This window comes from Acartia tonsa, chromosome 2 (genome assembly GCF_053477335.1).
Source record: "Acartia tonsa isolate MP-2025a chromosome 2, ASM5347733v1, whole genome shotgun sequence".
NCBI lineage: Eukaryota > Metazoa > Arthropoda > Copepoda > Calanoida > Acartiidae > Acartia > Acartia tonsa.
The window spans coordinates 26,620,627-26,633,647 of record NC_137261.1 but is presented as its reverse complement, the minus strand read 5'-3'; the positions used below and the strand labels follow the sequence as shown (position 1 = coordinate 26,633,647).

At 30.6% G+C, this 13,021-nt stretch overlaps 1 protein-coding gene across 2 annotated transcripts in view; it reads left to right on the top strand.

Moving 5' to 3' along the window:
- Positions 1–13,021, top strand: part of LOC145307844 (27 kDa glycoprotein-like) — a 78,612-nt gene that overhangs the window by 25,179 nt on the left and 40,412 nt on the right. The window lies entirely within an intron of this gene.

Below are 13,021 nucleotides of genomic sequence, written 5' to 3'. Positions count from 1 at the left end.
AAGTACAGTTTTTGATATATTTCTCATGAACTGTCCCCTTTCTTGCAAAGTTACCCCTAGCTATAAAGCAATGCTAAAATAGAAACTAAAGAATAGTTTGTAATGGATTATTTAACCTTGAGCATATTTTTTAGTGCAAGGTTAAGAAGAGAAATAAAGTTGATACTTTTGGTAAATTAATAGGACAGTGCCAAGAAGAAATAGAAGAACAGGAATGAAAAAAATCCATGAGATATTGAAAAAAAGCCTTTAAGGTCCAAAATAGCAACTCTTTATTTAAAATTAAATTATAGAATTAAGTAGTTATAGATGAAAACTGCAGCCGTTTTTTTATTTTCTGCTTCTTATATTTAATTAATTGCTTTAGAACTGTGAAAGTTGAGATGTATATTTTAAAAATATATGTGTTGGCTATGTTAATATTCCCGACGCTATTTGGTCATTTTCAAAGACCCAATTAAAAGTCGGCACATGGTCCTTGGGAAGGGGACATACAGCACTGTGAGCTACAATTGAATCAAGACAAAAGTAAGTGCCGAGCCCTGGGACCTATGTAGGGTGAAAATAGACATAAATCCTTGATGATTCCAGGTAGAGACAAAATATTTCAGCGGGGTCTTTTGGTTTTTTTTCAACTTTAAGTTCTGAAAAAAAATTAAAAAAAATATGAAAATCTTTAATAAAAAACAAGCAAAAAATAATTTTTAATATTTTTTTTTACTGAAAGATACAAACAACTTATATAATTACTATAAGCTTTAAAAAAATCACAATTTTTAAATTTAGTCTTTCAATATAAAGATTTTTAGAAAAAACCTAACAACAAATTCTAACATATTTCTGACCAACATAGCAATAAAACGTCTTTTGCAAAATCTTTATCATCAAAAATAAATAGCACTTACTAAAGACTTTTTTACATTTAAACTTATACTTTTCACATTAATTAACTTTAAAGATTGATTTTTTAAAAAAGAAAGGTTTCGTGATATTTTTCTTCAGAATTTATTGCCTAATTTTAAGATTCAGACAAAAAACCTTACTGCTTTAAATTAAGGTATAATCTACTAGCAGCGGCTACGCCTCTAGAGGCATATGAGGCCCTTGGGTTGGGGGGGAAGTCGATACCCCCCTTACAATTACAGTTTTTTTAATGAAAAAGTTAAAAACATTTATTTTGGAGAGTTAATTCTCTTAGGATAGTGGTTGTACCCTTCCCAAAATAGTTATAAACCTTAACAGGACATATGAGAAGCTACCATGTAAAGGAGAACCATATCGTTTCAGTGGTAAGTAAGATGCACAAAGACTCACATAGAACCTGTTACTTTATTATAAAGATACATATTATACACAGAAGCTCTACAATCAGAGTATGTCTGTTTGTACATCAGTCTGTATAAAACAATACATATATTATTTTGAAGCCGGCTGTGAAAAAAAGTGGCTTCGAAAAAGAGAGAATATATGCTATTAAGTAAAATTTCTTAGTATTTATATAGTAAAACTCCATATATAAAATTGCAGCCGGCTTCAAGATTTTTTGATATTTTAGTGATTTTTTCACATATATTTTTCAATAAATTCCTTTGATTAATTACCATTCTCAGATTTCGAGGAAAATGAAAATTTTTTTAAATAAGGGAAAATCAATAAAAATAAATTTTTCAAATTATTAAGTTAAAAAATCACTAAACTTGTCATGATCGCTTCTAGTTTGGTTGTAATTTACCTAAAATGAATCTTTGAACCATTAAACCTAACTTTCTTGATTATTGACCAATTTCAACCATTTTTTTTTCTTTCACCTGGATATTCATTGGATATTCCAAATCTGATATCGTACTTTACCTAAAATGACTATTTGAACCATTAAATCCAACTTTCTTGTTTATTTACCAATTTCAACAAATTTTCCCCTTTCACCTGGATATTAATTGGAGATTACAAATCTGACATCGTAGTTTACCTAGAATGACTCTCTGAACCACTAAACTCAACTTCCTTGTTAATGGACTGATTTTAACAAAAAAATTTCTTTCACAAAGAAAATCATCTATCTATCTATCTAACGGACTATCTATCTATCTAACGGACTATCTATCTATCTAACGGACTATCTATCTATCTAACGGACTATCTATCTATCTATCTAACGGACTATCTATCTATCTAACGGACTATCTATCTGTCTATCTATCTAACGGACTATATATCTATCTATCTAACGGACTATCTATCTATCTAACGGACTATCTATCTATCTAACGGACTATCTATCTGTCTATCTATCTAACGGACTATCTATCTATCTATCTAAACTCACTAAACTCAACTTCCTTGTTAATGGACTGATTTTAACAAAAAAATTTCTTTCACAAAGAAAATCATCTATCTATCTATCTAACGGACTATTTATCTATCTAACGGACTATCTATCTATCTAACGGACTATCTATCTGTCTATCTATCTAACGGACTATATATCTATCTATCTAACGGACTATCTATCTATCTAACGGACTATATATCTATCTATCTAACGGACTATCTATCTATCTAACGGACTATCTATCTATCTAACGGACTATCTATCTATCTAACGGACTATCTATCTATCTATCTAACGGACTATCTATCTTTCTAACGGACTATCTATCTGTCTATCTATCTAATGGACTATCTATCTATCTAACGGACTACCTATCTAACGGACTATCTATCTAACGGACTATCTATCTATCTATCTATCTATCTATCTAACGGACTATCTATCTATCTATCTATCTATCTAACGGACTATTTATCTATCTAACAGACTATCTATCTATCTATCTATCTAACGGACTATCTATCTATCTATCTAACGAGCTATCTATCTATCCAACGGACTATCTATCTATCTATCTAACGGACTATCTATCTATCTAACGGACTATCTATCTGTCTATCTATCTAACGGACTATATATCTATCTATCTAACGGACTATCTATCTATCTAACGGACTATCTATCTATCTAACGGACTATCTATCTATCTAACGGACTATCTATCTATCTAACGGACTATCTATCTATCTAACGGACTATCTATCTATCTAACGGACTATCTATCTATCTACGGACTATCTATCTATCTAACGGACTATCTATTTATCTAACGGACTATCTATCTATCTAATGGACTATCTATCTATCTGTATATCTATCTAATGGACTATATATCTGTCTAGCTAGCTAGCTAGCTTTCTAACTATCGATTTATCCATTAAACGGACTATCTATCTATCTTTCTATGTATCTATATTTCTATTTTTCTATCTCTCACAGGCCCCGGGATAATTGTAAAATGCTAAATCTTTTTAAGCAAGTAACATATGTCTGTTAGTGTGCAGCATAAGATCTCGATAACTGCTGAACAAATATAAGTTTAATAAGTTAATAAGAAATTGAAAGTAAGATATTTAACAAATTGTTGTTTTAAACTCAAATATTTATTGCCAAGTGTTCCTTCATAACTACAAAACTTATAGCTGTTGTAAAGTAATAAAAAGGGTACACTGAAAAGAAATATTTTGGTTTCTTGTAATATAGACAGAACATGGAAAGGCTAAGTTCTAACGCATAAAAAAATAACTGCCAAAGTGGGTATGTGAAATAATAGGAGTGAAGCAAAAAGTTGTGTACGTTTGTGCTGTTTTGTCAACCACACTGTTTTAAAGTTTTAAAGACACACTACAAATGTCAAGTTTAATCGTCCAATGTTTCCTGTTACCCAATAAAAAATATTCTTACACAAAAGTGTTTCTTATAATAATAGAAATATCTATAAATATTTCTATCAAATATTATTTTCAAGGAATTTTAATGATGTCATTGGGTGGTTTTGATTACTGACTTCCCACTCCCTTAGACCTTTGTCTGAAAGTCTTAACTATGTATGGCAATGATACAAATGTATTTTTAATTCAACAATTATATGCTTAAGAAAGTAAATGTATTATCCTAAAGTAAATGTTTCCCTATCCCTTTTAAAAACATATCTTTAACTATTTTTCATACATAAAAAACTTTTCAAAATCTGTTAAAAATAAATAAAAATAAAAATTTAAATAAATACAAAAAAAATGAGTATTATGCTTTAATTAATTACGTGGGAAAAAAGGTCAAAAAAACATTTCACATACTCCCCGGGGGGGCTAAAATGGAAAATTTTTCCTAAAAGATATTCATGGATGAAGTTAACAGTAAAGTGACCAGGAATAAATATCCAGTACTTAGTAACAACATTTTTATTACAATTAGTTAAATTTTTAAAAATTAACATTTGAAAAGAAGAAGTATGTATCTATATTTCTGGGTAAAATAGCCTTAAACCTGTTTTGGTCTAAATTAAAGATTTATGAAATAAAATATAGTTTATACCTTTTTTCATAAAAATACCAAAATCTTTCTCTTGTATTTTTTTCCTTTTTTCCTGAATTATTTGATACTAAAACACAAAATGAAACATGTGAAAAAAGGGATAGGGAGGATAAAATAATCCTCAACATTTACAAACAACATTTCCAATAATGATAAACTAAATTACCCCTTCTGCACATTAAAATAAATTGTTAAAAAGTTTGATACAATTATATAAAAAATCAATAAAAATACCCAAAAGTTTCGAATCAATAAACAAATAACGTAGTTAGAAAGCTTTGGGTACCAGTGAAAATGTAGCCTATCGTCCACATCATCCCTGAAATATCAATACATGGGGCCAAAGGACATTTCTAAAAACTATATTCTAAAAATAAAGTAAAAAGTAATATAGTATCTGTATGTTTTAGCTATGAAATTTTTGTTACGTTAGAAAAATGGATTATGAAGTTTGATATCCCATTTCCAAGATATTTTGCTACAAACAAAAAAAACTTAAATTTCTTATCTTATGGGTCATAGCCAATAGAACCTGTACTTTTGAGAGATTGTGTTTAAAAAAAGCATTAAACCATTGTTATAGTATACATACAAAAAAATCACATTTAATTATTATAATAAAAAGTCGTATAATTTGTATTTATAAAACATCTAATTTTAAGATCATTTATTTATCTTTATTTTCCAGCTAAAATTGTTCCATATTTGTTAAATTTTTATTTCTATTTGAACTTAACTTAAACATTTATATTATCGTCCAATTATAGGATCCTTTTTTTGAAGTAAAGTAGCGCAGCAACCCTACTTTATTTCAGCTTTATTCAAATAGTGGCCATACATACTCAGTACAGTCTTCCCTACATCTAGAGATTTACTTTCTTATTAAAGAAGCGCAGCTACTAAAAACTTTTGCTGCAGATACAACTATTTCCACTTACCTTTGTTTATTATCTAATTATCTAAGACTAAATATATTTTTAAAAGATTAAGATATAACTTCAAGTGGGTTATAGCCTTAAACAAACTGTAAGAATAGAAGTTTTGAAATTATGGATAATTTTAAGCGTAATAACTCCTTTACCCCCCCCCCCCTCTTTCTCTTTGGAGGGTTGTGGTTCCATTCAGAAAAGACCTATAAAAGCAACAATGTGAAAGAGAACTAATGGTCCAGTGGTTAGGGAGATTCTTGGTACACACAGGCAGAAAGACAAACTCATACGCACAGTCACAATGTTACTCTAATCTAATTTAAGAATAGTTACCAACAAAGTAAAATTGTTAAAAGCGAAGCTTTTCTATAATTAGGGTCGGTCCATCCATACGTCCGTCCGTTCGTAACAGATAGCTGTTTTCGTTAATTTAGGCATGTTAGAATTGTCCTATTTATTCCTGTAGTAGTTAGGTACGATTTAGAAAGTTTAGCAACTCTATAATCACTACCAGAATGTCCGTACGTCCATTTTAAACATGTTGATTTTTTTACTTTTTTAACAACAATCTTTTATGTGATCTAAGTATCCGATTGATCTGATTTTTGGTATACTGATTCCCGGGACAACAAAGTACAATATCATAAGCGAAGCAACTCTATAAAAATGTAAGTATGTCCATAAAAATTATCCTGTATCAAGCCGTTTTTCAACAAATTTATTTAAAATTTTGGTTCGACTCCTATTCATTTATATTTTGATTATTCAGTTCAGACACTATACAAGCATTAATGTCCGTTTGTCCTACCATTTCAGTGCTTCACTTTAATGAATGTTGTCATCCTTGTTATAATGAAAACCTATAGAATATGCTTTGTTTCTATCTATCTATTTATTTAGCTACATGTCTAACTATCTATTATCTATATATCTATATTTTGGTCCAACGGAATCTCTGCTTCTGCATGGAGTTAAATATAATTCTTTTTTTAAAGGGGTAGTTGCACGAAATGCCTTTAAATTTGAATTTAGTGAACTGCATAATTTTTCCTGTTCAATGGTTTAAAGGGGTAGTTTCATGAAATGCATTTAAACTTAATTTAGTGAACCGCATATTTTATCCTGGTTAAATGTTTAAACTACATTTATATGGCATATATTTTAAAGAATTTCAATTTTCTACAACGTAGTTTTTAAAATATCAAGACTTGAAAATCGTCTTTTTAAATTGCATATATCACAAAAAGACGATTTTCAAGTCTTGATATTTTAAAAACTACGTGGTAGAAAATTGAATTCATTTCAAATATATCCTATTTAAATGTAGCTTAACTCATTAACTAGGAAAAAATATGCAGTTCACTAAATTAAGTTAAAATGCATTTCGTGAAACTACCCCTTTACATTTATAGGGCATACATTTGAAAGAATTTCAATATTCTACCATGTAGTTTAAAAGTATTAGGACTTAAAATAGTATTTTTGTGATATATGTTATTTATATAACTGGCTATATTCATAAAAAATAACAGCATGACTACTAATTTTGTTATGTCTAATTGTTTGTTATTTACTGTAATACAATTTCATATATGTTTGATGGTATACTTGTAACTTTTGCTTGCACTTTAAGTTGATATATCTATGGATCTCAGGGGATAACAATGGACTAAATTCCATTTCTGTAAAACGAAAATTATAGCTAGGAATTAACCAAATCAATCAAAATACCTATCTAGGCTATCTATCTACCAATCTATCTTTTAACTATACAGGGTTTTTTTTTGATAAGACAAAAGTATTGCTTAATATAACCCATTTGCCATTGACAGAAATTAATGATCTATATCTTAATTTCTTTACTGGGTTGGGGCAATTTGTATAAGAAAAAAATATTTAGCGATTTTAAACAAATTATGCCTTAAAAACTGGTTTTTCCAAAGTACCTTTTATTGGAAGATTTTTGGATCATGACCAATTTAAAGAATGTGCAAAATGTGTATATTTTTGAAATTCAAATTGCGCGGCTTGTGTTAATAGTAGAAAAATGTAATGCATATTGTTAGAATTGTCATAAACTCTAGTTTTTGGGTGTTTAAGAAATATTCCTGTGCTACGTATAGTTTAGGAGCTACGTGGTAAAATATCCCAACTTACTTAAAACTTTTCAATCAACCTTTCTCATATTTTCCAACGTAGCTTCTATTATACAAATAGCATGAATATGATACATATACTTCCAAAAACTAGAGTTTATGAAAATTTTAATGGTATTTTCTACTATTTTTCTACTATTAACACAAGCTGCGCAATTTGATTTTAAAAAATGTACACATTTTTGCACACTCTTTAAATTGGTAATGATCCAAAAATCTTCCAATAATAGATACTTTGGAAAAACCGGTTTTTAAGGCATAATTTGTTGAAAATTGCTAAATATTTTTTCTTATACAAATTGCCCCAACCCAATGAAGAAATTAAGATATAGATTATTAATTTCTGTCAATGGAACACAGTGCGATCTTTTGCCTAAAAACGGGACATTAAGAGTAAACAAAAGTAAACTTCAATAAATAGGCTTGTACAGTGTGTTTTTTTTTATGAGCACTTTTTTGAAAGCAATTTTACCCCACTTATAGTTATCAGAATTTAATGATTAATGGCTTATTTTCTTCGTTTTTTAAGGGAAATTATGAAACAACCAAAAAAAATTACAGTTTTTGTTGAAAAAGTACAGTAAAGTTGAAAATTAAAAACTTAGGTGACAACATCTAAATATGGTTTTAGCGCATTTTTCTTATGCTCAAAATTGGATTTTCAGTAGTCGACTTTGGGGGGCCAGTACTTTCTCCCTGATTGAGATATGGCCTTCAAACTTTGACCTATTCTATTACATGTCCCCAATAGTATCTGTATAAATTTATAGCTCTATATCTCAATTTTGAAGCGTTTTGCAGCCATTCTTGCGAAAGGTAGAATATTTGAACATAAGAAAAATGCGCTAAAACCATTTTTAGATGTTGACACCTAAGTTTTTAATTTTCAACTTTACTGTACTTTTTCAACAAAAACTGTAATTTTTTTGGTTGTTTCATAATTTCCTTTAAAAAACGAAGAAAATAAGCCATTAATCATTAAATTCTGATAACTATAAGTGGGGTAAAATTGCTTTCAAAAAAGTGCTCATAAAAAAAAACACACTGTATTTGAGAAAATGATGTAATTTTTTTGCTTTAGCTAGGAAATAACTTAAATTTTGCTCCTGTTGACTTCTAATGTGCATTTGGTAAGTATGTCTGATGGTATTGGAAGAGCGAAGCTACCCTATTTTTAAAAAATCTATAAACCTTCATAACTTTAGTTAGGATTTGAATATTTTAACAAAATCAACGTCCATGTAAATATTTTTTCAATGCAAACAATGTTTGTGAACAAGAATATTGCGTCAGGTGCACCCAGTACGAGTCCTGGAATTTTTAGGTAGGTCCAGTATAAGTAAAATAGGACACTTGTAAGGCATGTTTTCAAATATTTTTTTTTACAGATATAAACAACAATAACATAATTTTTTATAAAGTTTTGATTTTGTGTTAATACCTTTACTCTAAGTCTAGCTATCTTCATTTAAAGTTTGTATAAGAATATTAACATAATTACGCATTTTTTAGCCGGTGCCTTCGGCACCACGTGGCTAAAATAACTAGTTATAATAATCTTATAATTGTACATTCTATATCTGTGGAAAGCCGTTTATAATACGATACGAGAAATAACTATTCTTTAATTCGACATTGGTACAGGTATCTGAAAAGTATCTCAATCAAAAATTATTTTCATAAAATGAACATAAATGTATTTTTTGTTGCTTTGGAAAAATTGTGTAAAAAAATCTGGAAAATCATCAAAACTGAAAAGAAATTTTGGCATTATCCTCTTAGATTTTTTTTTCAATTTTGAAAATTTGAGTACTTCCCTCCCATCCCCCCCGCCGAACAACTATTTTAGGTTAGGTTAGAGGATAATACCAAAATTTTTCACAACTTTTTTAAAAAATGGTCTGCCAAAAATTAATTTTTTTTTAAATTTCTTTTCTAGCTGTCTACTTACAGCCATTATTAATTCCTAGGATAGATAAAAGTCAATTTTAAATTTTTTGGATGTCCCACTGGATCGCACTGTTTGGCAAATGGGTTATATTAAGCAATACTTTTGTCCTATTAAAAAAAACACCCTGTATATAATAAGCTAAAATAAATTTGGATACTGATTGGTTGGTAAAAAACGCATAAAAAAATCTGTAAATCAGAAACTAGATGATAAAAATAATTCCAACTGATGTAAAAAATGTGCTTTGTTACTTTTTATCATTTTTCATGATTGTAGCTCAGCTGTTTGCCATATTTCGTGGAAAATTAAGGATCTGTGACCATCAAATATTTTTATAGAATCAAACTTTTTCAATTAACATTTTAACCCTATATTGTTGAAAATATCAACAATAGTAAAGTTAAATGTCCATACATTGCTGTTATACATCCAAAACTGCTAAAAATGGCTAAAGAAATGGCTATGAAAATCTAAAAGTTTTAATAATAGATAAGCTTGTGACATGTCTAGATATAGGTTTTAATGGGTGCCAAGCCCAAAACTACTACCAAAAATTGAGTGCCTGTCTCTATGTCAGCTGGGTAACAGCTATAGTTCAGCTATTCAACCATTTTTTTGGTATTTTCCAGGAAACCTAAACATAGAATATTGCAGTAAAAGTACACTTTTTCAATTGAAATTTTAGCTTTTTTCATCAAAATACTTATTATAAACCTGTTTAATTCTATATTTAGCTGTTAAATATTTGAAAACGGCTTACAACGGCAAGGTATAGCCAAAAGTATGAGTTGAATATAGGGCTTGTGACATAACTATGGGTAGGTTTTTATGGGTGCTGAGCTCAAATATTCTACTAATTTTTGTGGCCGCCCATCCATATGGCATTTTCGTAATAACTACAGCTGGTTTTGTACCATTTTTAGATTTTCATAGCTGTTTCTTTGGCCGTTTTTAGCAGTTTTGGATGTAGAACAACTATGTAAGGACTTTTAACTTTTCTATTATTGATATTTTCAACAAAATAGGTTTAAATTTTAATTGAAAAAGTTTTTTCAATAAAAATTTTTGATGTTCACATATCCTTAATTTTCCACAAAACATGGCAAACAGCTGAGCTGTAGCTGTTTCCCAGCTACCATATGGATGGTCGGTCACAATTCTTATTGTTATTTTTTAGCTCAGCACCCCTAAAAACCTACCCAAAGACACAAAGATCACAAGTCCTATCTACAATTAATACTCCTGACTGCTGCCAGCTGTTTTTAGCCTTATCCCAGCTGCCACATGGATAGTTGGTTACAATTCTTATTGGTATATTTGAGCTCAGCCGTTTTCAGCCATTTCCCAGCTGCCATATGGATGGGCGGTCACAATTCCTGTTGGGATTTTCGAGCTCAGCACATCTAAAAACCTACCCAAAGACACATCACAAGCCCTATATACAAATAATACTCCTGACTGCTGCCAGCTGTTTTCAGCCGTATCCCAGCTGCCACAGCACCCCTATAAACCTACCCAAAGGCATGTCACAGGTCCTATCTACACATTATACTCCTGATCGCTGCCAGCTGTTTTCAGCCATTTCCTAGTTGCCATATGGATGGTCTGTCACAATTCTTGTTGGTATTTTTGAGCTCAGCACCTCTAAAAACCTACCCAAAGACATGTCACAAGCCCTATCTAAACATAATACTCTTGTTCGTCGCCAGCCATGTTCAGCCGTTTCTAGCTGTTTAGCGGCTGGTACTAGAAATTTTAAAAATGGTTATTGCTATCACTTACCATGAAGTAAACCAAAAACATTTTTTTTAAAAGTTGATTCCTACATAATTAATGATGAATTTGCCCTGAAAATAGGCAAAAAACAGCTAAGCACCGGTGTCCTGGATAGGAAACAGTTTTTTTTGAGTTAAGTATGACAAGACACATATTTCTATGACCAGGAGTGTATGACAGTTCAGCCCATAACTTTCATTAAATCACAGCTGATCATTTTTGTAGATTTTTTTAAAAATTACTTTTTTCCTCAAATTTTCATAGTTTTTCCCCCAAAAAATCACAATGTTCTCATATTTACAGCTTAGTTAATCTAAATTTTTTCAAAGAAAAGTATAATAGATGACAGCTGAACCAAAGATTATGTTATCATCAATAACAAGATCTTAAAGAATCAATTGACTAATCTAAGATTTGTAGTCTAGAAGTTTGGTAATAGTTATTTGAAGTTGTTATTTGAATTAATGTCTAAACAGTTAAATTAAACTTAAGTTTGTTTTGGTAGTCAACACAAAAAAATACTCACTTTTCATGTCCCTCCTACATGCCTCATGAATTGTTATAGCATAGTTCCTGGCTGTATATAGATGTCCCTCTGAGGTTCCACCAATGAAGTTGAAACTAACATGCTTCAGAATCAGCAATGATTCTGTATAAAGTTTTCCTTGTAATATTGAAAAGTTATCTTGCTCAATATTGATTCCTTGCTGACTTATTTTCTACTAGTGGCTTCGCCCCTAGCCTCTAGGGGCTTTGCCCCAAGAGGTATAATTACATCTTCTATTACTTACCCAGCAGAACGGATCACAAATTTTCGCACCTACCCAGCAGGAAAACATTTTGCGATTAAATTCGCAAAATTCGTAAAATTCGTAAAATTCATAAATTCGTAAAATTTGTAAAAAAAAAAAAAAAAAAAAAAAATGGGGGGATTTTTTGGTTTTTGGGGGGGTTGGGGGTGTCCCACCCCCTAAGAAAATAGCTTAAATCCACCGCAGGACCAATAGGTATATACCCTGAAGAGTAGAATCCGATCGGTACAGTGGTTACTGAGATCTTAAGCTTCAGACGGACGGACAGACAGACACACAGATAGACATTTAGAGTTTACTTTGTTTCTAGGCTACTTAATAAGATGGTCAATATAGAAAAGATTGTCACATATAACACCTAAGAACTTAGGATGTCTGACTTATGGTACTGTTTTAACATTGACCTCTACAATAACTACAGTGCCTGCTTCATTCGAAAAGGCTGTAAAGACTATTGCAGATGATTTAGCTGGAGAAATTTATGGGTTCTGACTTTTTAACCAATCATCAAAGACTGCTAAGTAAGCTTTAATGTCCTTGACATAAGGATCAATAAGGGGACGTATGCTGTTGGAGTTGTTGGCATTGATGTAATTTACGGATTGAAGAGTACAGGGTATAGGACCTCTCCTTGTAGGACAGCCTGTTTGGCAGATTTGTACGCAGATCTAGATCCTCTGATAACAACAAATTGTTGCCTACCTCTAAGGTATTCACATGAAAACATTTCATGTACTCAGTCAAGTCTAGTACATTAATATTATACAGTAGAACTTAATTGTTTACAGTGTCAAAAGCCTTTGAAAGATAAATGACAACTGGCACTGTTCTAAAAAGTGGTTTCTTATTGTTTAGGCTATTGTTGATTAAGGTTTTAATACTCTGTAAGGCAGTGGTAGTGAACCTGCCTGTGTGAAAGCCATAATGTTGGTCTGCAAGTTTAACAGCATCATTCAGGTAGGGACGAATCA